Source organism: Magallana gigas, chromosome 8, assembly GCF_963853765.1.
Source record: "Magallana gigas chromosome 8, xbMagGiga1.1, whole genome shotgun sequence".
Taxonomy (NCBI): domain Eukaryota; kingdom Metazoa; phylum Mollusca; class Bivalvia; order Ostreida; family Ostreidae; genus Magallana; species Magallana gigas.
Window position 1 is genome coordinate 5,113,699 of NC_088860.1, and position 11,777 is coordinate 5,125,475.

The window sequence follows — 11,777 nt, forward strand, 5'->3', positions numbered from 1 at the left end:
TGTTTATTGGCTTCATGTTACTTCAAAAATAATCCGACGACGGTTGGAGACCAAGGAACCAGAAATACGTTTCCGATTTCCATGTTAATCGAGCTGACTAACTGATCTGTAAATATTCGGCGGTTTAATGAAGGAATACCGTTGAACAAACCTCCGGATATGTCGTTTTGTCTTTTAAATTGTAAGGAACTTAAAAAAAAAACTATGTTTGCACATATCTGCACTCTTTCGTTTCCGACCTGGTTTCCATAGAAGGAGAGACAACACAGGGTATATCCTAAATAAAGAAGTCCAAGGTCTCACGGCGAGCAACCAGTTCCGGCTCGGAGCATGACTCAGATATCGTTAAACAGAAGATCACTTCAAACAGAAACTTATAGAAAAGGCCCAAGGTGTGAAATTCAGGTAGAAATTTCCACTTTTTTATTTACATGTAAAGGTAGGAATGAGTCATGCCGTGGGAATAAGTTTTGTGGTTGAGTTAATGGATAGTAAAACGTCAAAAGTGAATTAGAGTGGTTTTGAAATGTTTGAGTTTGATCGGAACCGAAAACTATTATCAACAGTTAAAACAGGTGTTTGATTTTTTTTTGTCGTGACGTCGACAAACAAATAAATTGATGAAAAATTAAGCCTTGGAAAATCAGCGTACATGACATAAAGTGCACACTTGAATAAAATCATCTTATCATTTATAATAAATATTACATGTAATTAACATTAAGTGAAACTTCGGAAGTTCAAGTTCAGGAGCAGATTACGTCAGCAAAAAACTAGCTTCGAGAATACTGATTCTGCTGAAAATTGTGTCAAAATCGAATTCGTTTCAGGGAGTGTTGAAAAAAATACGCTATTTGTCTAATTTGTTTCTTCCGGTAGCGTCGATAATATAAGTTGCAAACAGATGTTAATATAAGCTGTGGTTTTCCAGCGTTAAAATGCGGTACACCGAATTGATAAAATATGCATGGAACTTTGTGTAATAAACTATCTATGAAGTATGCGATCTAACTTGACCGAAGCATTTTAATCTTGATCTATTATATTCGATTAAAGAGCCGATGCTCTAAGAACACAATCCATCTAAGGAATTTTTTATTTCCGTTCAATAAGTTAAATAACTCAATCTGATGCTATAGATTTAGAATGTTTAAGAATATCATCGATTTATCATTACGAATTTGGGGTCTTGATAGCATACAGGTTGTTGTAATAGCAAACATATATTGATAGCAACATGAAAAAATTGATAAAAATTAAAAAAAAAAAAAACAACAACCATAATAATAGAAATAAGATAACATACAGATACTTTTACATTTATTTAGTTCTGTTATTTTTAAATTTACGTAATGCAGTATTAAATATTGTAAAAAAATATGTGTTAAGCATTTTCCTAGCTTGGTAAGCTAAGTATTATTTCATCAGACAAAATCCGTAGGAAATTCTCTGTTGTAATGTATTTTTAGCAATGACAGAAAAACATCATGTCTCTCTCTTTTATGCTAAAAGTATAATTTGAAAAAATGACAATAAAAAAAATTATGACAGATGTTCATATAGATGCAAATCTATCACTCTGCAACAATTTTTAAAACCAGTATACTGGATGAAAAAACTCTGCACGAAATGCCATATTTGGCCAAATGGTTGTATTTATAATACAAGGTTGAAGGAGTTATCTTTCTTAAGACCCAAAACAGGTTGTCAGTCTGACAAATAACATGTAACCATAGAAACAAATCCGTGTGTGCGACATAGATACATTTAATATAGCATAAACACTAGAAAAAATATTCATAAAGGGCAATTTTTTTATAGATCTTTCCGCACATAAAATCATCAGCAAGGTTAATTTAACGAACCCCCCCCCCCCCCCCCCCCCCAAATTTGCATATTTTATGATATTTCATCAGCGTAAAGAAGTGTTGCACTGAAACTATCTGTCATTATCAAACATTTTCCTGTCAAAATCATTCATGAAATGTGTAAATAGGCAAATTAAACAATACATTGAGTGTAAAAACATAAAATTGTGTTTTTTCCATATTGTTGTGCAATGTGTAAATCCCTCCTATGTTGATGCGTCAATGATAAAGATTGCAAATAGCTTAAGAATTTAAAATCAATTTAAGATGACAATAAAGAATTTGAAATCAGTTTTAGGTGATATATAGCGCAGCAGTTCTTCAAGGAGAGTGATTTATAGGTTTATTAATCTAACCGGTGGATGTCAATTTTACGTAAAATGCAAGCTTTGCAGTCGGTTGCCTGATAAATATGAGTAAATAAATAATTTGTTACATTGACATAAGTATAAAGTTCACAATAAGATTTTTTTTTACTTTTCGTAGATTTAAACACCCGGTGCATTTGTGTTAAAAGTAACTGATACACTAACTAATAATATTTAACAAATGTTTGAAAATGTATTTGTTATTTTATGAAAAATTCGTTGATTGCGGCACTGAGAATAAAACCAAAATCCTATTGATTAATTCAACAACACATCCCATGGCCAAGGACTCCAATCCATTTACTTAATATTTGTAAACTGTACTTCATCATCGGGTTTCAGACACGGACTTTCCTTAATTTAACATTTTAAAACAGTTTACACCCTTGATTTAAATTTGGAGAAACACTTATCCATAAACAAAAATATCAATAAGTGTGTCCTTTTAACTGATATATAATGGTACAAATATTTGCAAACAAAATAAATAAAATATCTTATATTACCAAATATAAGGACCCAAATGGATATAGAATACAACACATTTAATAACAAATGGTAAACAATGTAGATATAATCTATTTCTAATGACGTATATATGAAAAAAAAATCAATATTTACTTCAAATACAAACGAAATAATCTGAATGTAACGATTAGAGTTTTTTTTTATATATTTTTTTTTTGTGTTATCAAATCAAGTTTTGCTAAAAAAAAGCAGTACGAGAACGATCGCCATACACTGATGGACGTGATGAATCATAACTTATAAAGAAAAAGCAAAACATATCCCGAAGACAAAGGCTGATCAAATTCTGCACAAAGAACCAGGATCCTTGAAGAAAAAAAGTACGAATAAGAGTGATAGATTGTGTCTATTTCATCTTTGCAAGATTTCTCTGTGGTTGTTGATACAGTTCAGGCACGTAGCATCGGGGGGGGGGGGGGGGGGGGGGGGGGGCACAGGGAGGGGGGCTGCCCCCCCCCCCATTTTTTTTGCAGAAACTAATTTTCTTAAATTTATACAGTAAAAATGGAATGATTGGAGTTGGCCCCCCACTTTTTTAGGAGTATGTAAAAAACTGAAAAATTGGAATGAAAATGAGAAAAATTAAAATTGAAGTTATAAGTAATAGATATAATAGACAACTTCGATTCTTTTTATTAATTTGAAGTGTTTTTCAAACGTGAACTAATGTTACCTGCATGCTCAAATCAGATAACAAAGAAAAAAAATAAAACAAGCCTTTTTGGGGGAATTGCCATATTATCCGTTGAAAATGATCATTAAATCATTCATGCAACGAGACCCGTTCATTTCGGTCTCTAAAAATAAGATGAATATTCCATACTTTACTATTGTAAAAATATCAATGACTGCAGCGTTTGCTAATTGATCAAAATAGGTTGACTCGGAGCAGACGATCCAATATGTTCGGGGTTTAAGGTGTGGCAGCATTTTCTGCGGACATACGCAAGTTCTCAGCCGAGCAGAGCAAGTTTGTACTCCTCAATCCTGAAAAACATACACTCGGAAGTTTTTACAAGTTCAAGATTTCCCAGGAATACATTTTTTATCTGAGGTCATTTTCGTCTTTGATACAAATCCAACGTTTCATTAACTAAGAATCGAGATGTGCATGGAATGCATGCATTTTTGTCATTTATAAAAGGTCTGAATGACGTGCATCAGCATACTTACATGTAGGTGCCTTTGGTGTCAGTTTAGATAGATAGGAAATTAATGTAATCCAAGATATGGTTCATTTTTCAAAATAACACTCCTTGGTACCAAAATACTCCATTCCCTCATTTACAATTGCTTAAGTTCAGCATTCAACTAGATGATAGATTTTAGTACTGTTCTTGTAATCCTCTACCCATTTTGTAGTTATATTTCAAAAGTTTTCTGTTTTTTAATTAATATATAATTTTACGCGTTGATAAAGTGAGGTACAAAAGATAGAGACTATTTTAAATATTTATTATTATTAACTATAACGATCCAAATTGACATTAAATAAAACACACATGATGACAGTTAACCAAAGATAAAAACTATCAGAATACAAGAATTTCTCAAAAACTTAACGATACAAAGCTAGACGGAAAGAACTTTTCTAGATTTTACGATTGGAAGTAATTGTGAAAGATGTACCCTAGAGCATTTGATTAAAACTCTTTCAAAAAATATTGATACATGTATGAATTAAACTAAGTAAATCTTATCAAAATAAGATTAAAAGAGAAAAGTAGTAAAACCCTTAAAACAAGCCATTTTGCTTTAACTCCGCTGAAAGCAGACTTTGTGAAATCATTAATGCGCAGTAAGCCTGTATGCTACTGCCTCCAGTATTAAATATCTGTTCTAAATCTTACTATTTTAAAATATCAATGACTGCCACATTTGCTATTTCATAAAAAATGGTTAATTAATCTTACATTGGGACAAGGGAACAGGCCCGTGTTACGGTGTTTAAAGGGTTGTTTTAAGCAGAGTAGTACAAGCTTGTACTCCGCAAACTTAGGATGAGAAAAAAACCCAATCGAAAGTGTGCGCAAGTGCAAAAATCCCGAGTTAACCTATATTCCTAGAAATCTGCTTTATGAGGTCATTTTTCTCTGATACGTATCCAACATTTTGTTCTTTGATAATCGAGATGTTTAAGAAATTTATGCAATTCCGTAAGAATTGAAAAAAGGCGGTTATGTTGATGTGCACCTATATGTTGATAGGTGTTTATGAGTCAATGTCGTGCAGATGAATAGCGAATTTATGTTATCCAAGATGTAGTGGAATTTCTAACTTAGCACTCATTGATACCAAAATACCCCCCCCCCCATTCTAAATTAATATGACCGGTAGAAATTCACAAGTCGGTATGTCGAAGTTCTACCCGAAGATACACTCGTTCTATGCAGTTGTGTTTCTAGGCAAATACCATTGATGGTAAAAATAATTGGTGAATGGTCAGGAAAAATATTAAATATGCCAGTAGAAAAATGGCCTATACTAAAAAACAATGAACTTTCGGTCAACAGATAATCAATAACACTATTTCCTCTTGAACAGAAAAAAGTATAGTCACCAGGTACATCCCCAGGATGTCTACCATTAACAATTCGTAGACCTGTTGACTTACATAATTCTAATAATTTTCTACCATAATTATTGATGTGTTTATCTTGGTTTTTTCTTTCACAAAGAACTTCGGTGTCTTCATATAGAAATGGTAGATTTCCATCAGATACAACAGTACAAGGTCCAGTCTCCAACTGATGATCATTGTGGATAACGACTAATTTATAATAGGTAAAACATACATGAGTGAATAAATAGAGTTACTCTTGACACAATAGATAATTAATTTAAAGGATTACTCAAGATATTTAATTAGTTCAATAACAGGTGGCATCTTAATGTCCGGCGGTGAAGGTCTAATTAGAAATAATTAGCACTAAATCAAGAAACATTATGTCACTCGAAATAAGTATTTTTCACACGGTGACATTACTATGAATTCTGCATTCAACCACATGATAGATATTAGTATTCTTCTCTCGAGTTTACAATCTCGATATCGTATTTCGGATCCGGCTCTGAATAAACTTTCTGAACAATTCTTGGGCGTTAAAACTAATGACTAATCATTGATAAATGTAATCAACCAAGGTTTGATTCAACCCTTAGAACATTTCATGCTAATTATTGTATCACAGAGGTAGACGAAGAATGTCCTCTTGAAGTTTACATCTGTAAGAATTTGTAAGAAATTGTGAAAGATAAAACCGACTGCTCATTTTAAAAATACATCAGTGAGGCGTACATGATCTTAACAAATATTCAATATGAAATGAAAAGCTATAAAAACCACCAAGAAAAACACAAACAAGCCATTTCTGGATTGCTAAGTGACCGTATAAATATCTCTAAAAAATAGTAAAGAAATCATTCATGTAAAGTAAGCCTGAATACTACTTTCCCAAAATGTGTGTGTGTGTGTGTGTGTGTGGGTGTATATATATATATATATATATATATATATATATATATATATATATATATATATATATATATATATATATATATATATATATATATATATATATATATATATATATATATATATATACACACACACACACACAAACATGCCTCACTATATATTGAAAATTATCAATGACTGTTACATTTACTAATTAATCAAAATGGGTTGATTGATTCTGAATAAGGGCAGAGGGTCAACTATAGCCCAGTTATACGCGTTTCGCAACTTTCTGTAGACATAAACAATATTTTATGAAAAAAAATAAAAATCGAAAGTCTGTTCAAGTGCAAGAAACACCAGATTTAATCACTTTTCGTACACAATTATTTTTTGTTTCATATCCAACTCTTCATTCACAAATGCTCGAGATTTTCGAGGAATAATGTATAACGTCATGCATATAATAATGAGTAAAAGAACGTGCAACAATGCACATGGGTGTCTATGGGTCAATGCCCTGTTTCAAACAGTTTTCTTCACGAAGATTAAGTAGATTTTTTCCAAGTTCGCACTAATTGATTCCAAAATAATGATTTCAAAATTCAACCTGAATCAGATGATGATAGATGATTGTTTTCTATATCCATCCTCCCATAATACTTATATTTATGTTTACTGATTTAAACTGCCTCATGATCATTTTGCGAGTTAAATAATAAGTTTTAAAAATCAAGACTGGTATCTAATTATAAAATAGTGTTGTGTTGTGCATGTACTATGCCTAAGTAGTAGTCAGGGTTTGATACATAGTGCACACACAAACATGCCTCACTATATATTGAAAATTATCAATGACTGTTACATTTACTAATTAATCAAAATGGGTTGATTGATTCTGAATAAGGGCAGAGGGTCAACTATAGCCCAGTTATACGCGTTTCGCAACTTTCTGTAGACATAAACAATATTTTATGAAAAAAAATAAAAATCGAAAGTCTGTTCAAGTGCAAGAAACACCAGATTTAATCACTTTTCGTACACAATTATTTTTTGTTTCATATCCAACTCTTCATTCACAAATGCTCGAGATTTTCGAGGAATAATGTATAACGTCATGCATATAAAAATGAGTAAAAGAACGTGCAACAATGCACATGGGTGTCTATGGGTCAATGCCCTGTTTCAAACAGTTTTCTTCACGAAGATTAAGTAGATTTTTTCCAAGTTCGCACTCATTGATTCCAAAATAATGATTTCAAAATTCAACCTGAATCAGATGATGATAGATGATTGTTTTCTATATCCATCCTCCCATAATACTTATATTTATGTTTACTGATTTAAACTGCCTCATGATCATTTTGCGAGTTAAATAATAAGTTTTAAATATCAAGACTGGTATCTAATTATAAAATAGTGTTGTGTTGTGCATGTACTATGCCTAAGTAGTAGTCAGGGTTTGATACATAGTGCACGAGCCGGAGGCGAGTGCACTATGTATCAAACCCTGACTACTACTATATAAATAGTGCCTGTTTGGGAGGGTAACAGTTGAAATTGACACCCCGAGAAAACCATTGTCAACCGACGAGAAGCGGAGGTTGACAATGGTTTTCGAGGGGTGTCAATTTCAACTGTTATCCTCCCAAACAGGCACTATTTATTTTGTTATACTGAATGTCTTTTTTAAAAATTTTAAGAAAATTTTACTGCTTTTATATAGGAATAACGTGAATTCTACAGCGAACCGTACGCGCATAATTTTCGCGCATGTAACATTTTTTAATATTACCCGTTGCCAAGTGCGTTGCTAACGCTGAGGGTAATAGTAAATATTATTAACTGCGTCTTAACCAATCAGATTTCAGTATTTAACATGAAAGTATAACAATTAGGCATAGTACATGCACAACACAACACTATTGTTATTATTATGCCGACTGTTAAATATACTGACGTGCTTTGCTATGTAAGTAGCTGTGAGGTTCGAGTGTTGACAAGTCCCTAAAAATAATCACCGGAAAAGCAAGCGTTTATTTTTTTCTTCAAATTAATCAATAGATTTGATTGTTTATTTAATCAACATGTTGTTGTACAATGAAAAGTCAACAAAGGTTTATGTTCTTTTCAAGAAATGAGAGACGTTTTACCTTACCGAGAAAACTCGAAATGTTTAGCAGACGAAATCTCATTGAATTTTTTTTCTTGTACATTCTTTATCAAGCGTCATTTAAAAAAGCGTTTTTGTGATTCTCATGTAGAATTTCTTTGTAAAATGTTCAATCAATTTGTTCAAAAGTTTATAAGAAACTTTAACTTTAAAATTACCGTCAATAAACTCTTCAAAATTTTCAATCTCACCTTTCAAATACGCTTTCAAAATCTTTGCTTCACCCATGTTTACCTACAATGTTTTGTTGCTATTCAATTTTAAATGTTTTCTCCCTTTCCTCTGCAGAGATTTGAGCAAATTTCGACGCTGCCATTTTGTTCTGCTCCAGACAAAACAATGTGACGTCAATATTCTAAGGGCAACTACTCTAATTTTAAAGAATTTCAAAGCGCAACTACTCCAAATACTTTAAGAACTTACGGCATGCAGTTTATGTATAAAATACTATCAAATGTCGAAATGAGTAAGCGAAGCGTCGACCAATGACGGCCATATTGCCTAATTTTATTTCTCACAGAACAAATATAGAGATATATGAGGCAATCACGTGCTATGTTTAAAGCAATGAAAATGACAAGTAATAATTGATATTGTTATACTTTCATGTTAAATACTGAAATCTGATTGGTTAAGACGCAGTTAATAATATTTACTATTACCCTCAGCGTTAGCAACGCACTTGGCAACGGGTAACATTAAAAAATGTTACATGCGCGAAAATTATGCGCGTACGGTTCGCTGTAGAATTCACGTTATTCCTATATAAAAGCAGTAAAATTTTCTTAAAAATTTTAAAAAAGACATTCAGTATAACAAAATAAATAGTGCCTGTTTGGGAGGATAACAGTTGAAATTGACACCCCTCGAAAACCATTGTCAACCTCCGCTTCGCGTCGGTTGACAATGGTTTTCTCGGGGTGTCAATTTCAACTGTTACCCTCCCAAACAGGCACTATTTATATAGTGTAAAATGTAGATGTATTGTTCTTCTGCTGATTTTCTGTAAGTATTTTCATATTTCTGAGAATCATATTTTACGGCAGATAAAAACAAAATTATGGCACCATAACAACGATATAATTTATTCATTTGAAATATTTTTGATGTTTTTTTTGTAATGCAATTGCAATAAAACAAACCCCAAACTTTCTTTTTTGAATCAAAATACGAGAAAAGACAAACATTCACTGATATTGGAATATGGATTACAAGTAAACCTCAGAGGTCATAATTATGGTGGCATATCTCTGCCCCTTGTGTTAATTATGTAAACATGCAAGATAAATATGTTGACATGCAAGATAGTTATGTCAACATGCAACATAACTATGTTGACATGCAAGGAAACTGCAATCAAATAAGAGTTTAAAAAAATATCAAATATCGCCAACATGTGACAACCAAGATGCTAAATACGCTACCTATTCATGTCAACAAGCAACTTATTTATGTCAACATGCAACTTCTTTATGTCAACATGCAACTTATTTATGTCGACATGCAACTTATTTATGCCGACATGCAACTTAGTTATGTTAACATGCGAGATAAATATGTCGACATGCAACATATTTATGTTGACATGCAACTTATAAGTTGCATGTCAACATATTTATCTCGCATGTAAACATAACTAAGTTGCATATCAACATATTTATCTCGCATAAGTAAGTTGCAGGTTGACATAAATAAGTTGCATGTGGACATAAATAAGTTGCATGTTGACATAAATAAGTTGCATATCAGCATATTTATTTTGCATGTTAACATTAATAAGTTGCATGTTGACATAAAAAGGTAGCATCTAGCATCTTGGATGTCACAGGTGGGCGATATTTGAGATTTTGTATAATTCTTATCTGATTGCAATTTTCTTGCATGTCAGCATAATTATGTTGCATGTCGACATATTTGATAGAAAAATGACTTGCACACAAGGGGCAGAGATATGCCACCATAATTTTCAATCCAAATACGAGAAAAGACTATTTTCACTTGTATTGGAATATGGGATACAGGTAAACCTCAGAGGTCATATTTATGGTGGCATAACTATGTTGACATGCAAGAATATTGCAATCACATAAGAGTTATAAAACACAAAATTTCAAATATCGCCCATATGTGACATCCAAGATGCTATATGCCACTTATTTATGTCGACATGCAACTTATTTATTTTAGCATGCAAGATGAATATGCTGACAAGCAACCTATTTATGTCAACATGTCAAAATGCAACTTAGTTATGTTCACATGCTACTTATTCATGTCGACATGCCACATAGTTATCTTTACATGATACTTATTTATGTCGACATGCAACTTTGTTATGTTCACATGCTAGATAAATATGTTAACATGTAACTTATAAATTGAATGTCAACATAACTAAGTTACATGTCAACATAACTAAGTTGCATGTTAACATAAATAAGATGCATGTCAACATATTTATCTCTCATGTTAACATAATTAAGTTGCATGTCTACATAAATATGTAGCATCTAGCATCTTGGATGTCACATGTTAGCGATATTTTGAGATTTTTTTTTAGATTTTTTATAATTTTTTTTTATTTCAATTTTCTTGCATGTCAACATAGTTATGTTGCATGTTGACATAACTATCTTGCATATCAACATATTTATCTTGCATGTCGACATATTTGATCGATAAATAACTTGAACACAAGGGGCAGAGATATGTCACCATAAATATTACTTCAAGATAACGAATCCCAATATGTCTTTTTAATTGCAGCTTTGTTTCTTAAGTTGAGAGATGGTCTATTTTGTCTGAGTGGATGATTGGTAATTTATTTATACCATCTAATAGTCGACCAGAAAGCAGTTCTATAAATCATTCTGTTCATGTTTACAAGGAGAGCTGTATTGTCGCCCTTAGTATGATGCTTTGGCAGGCATGTTCCATTACACATTTACACTTTAAGACGGTGTACTACATTGATATCGTATTTCGGGCCTGTTTGTGAAAAGACTCTTTGAACGATCTCTGGGTTTACACTAGTCATCGGTAGAAGGGTAAAACAGTCATCAGAATACTATCAAACCTAATATATCACAAAGGCGAAGAAAATTCTTCTAAAGTTTACATTAAAATTGTTTTTGTAATTGTGTAAGGTGATACCTAAAACACTCAATTTAATATGTTCTACCGGAAAATATATATGAAAGGCATTTTCAAAAACGATTTGAACGAACATTTAATATCAGATTGAAAGAGAAAATAACCAAGAAAACCCCCCGAAAAACAAGCTTTTTTGGGAGTGCTAAATAATTGTTCAAATTCCAGTGAAAGTAGTGTGATAAAATCATTCAGGCGAAGTAAGCCTGTATGCCTCGGTCTCTAAAACTTGA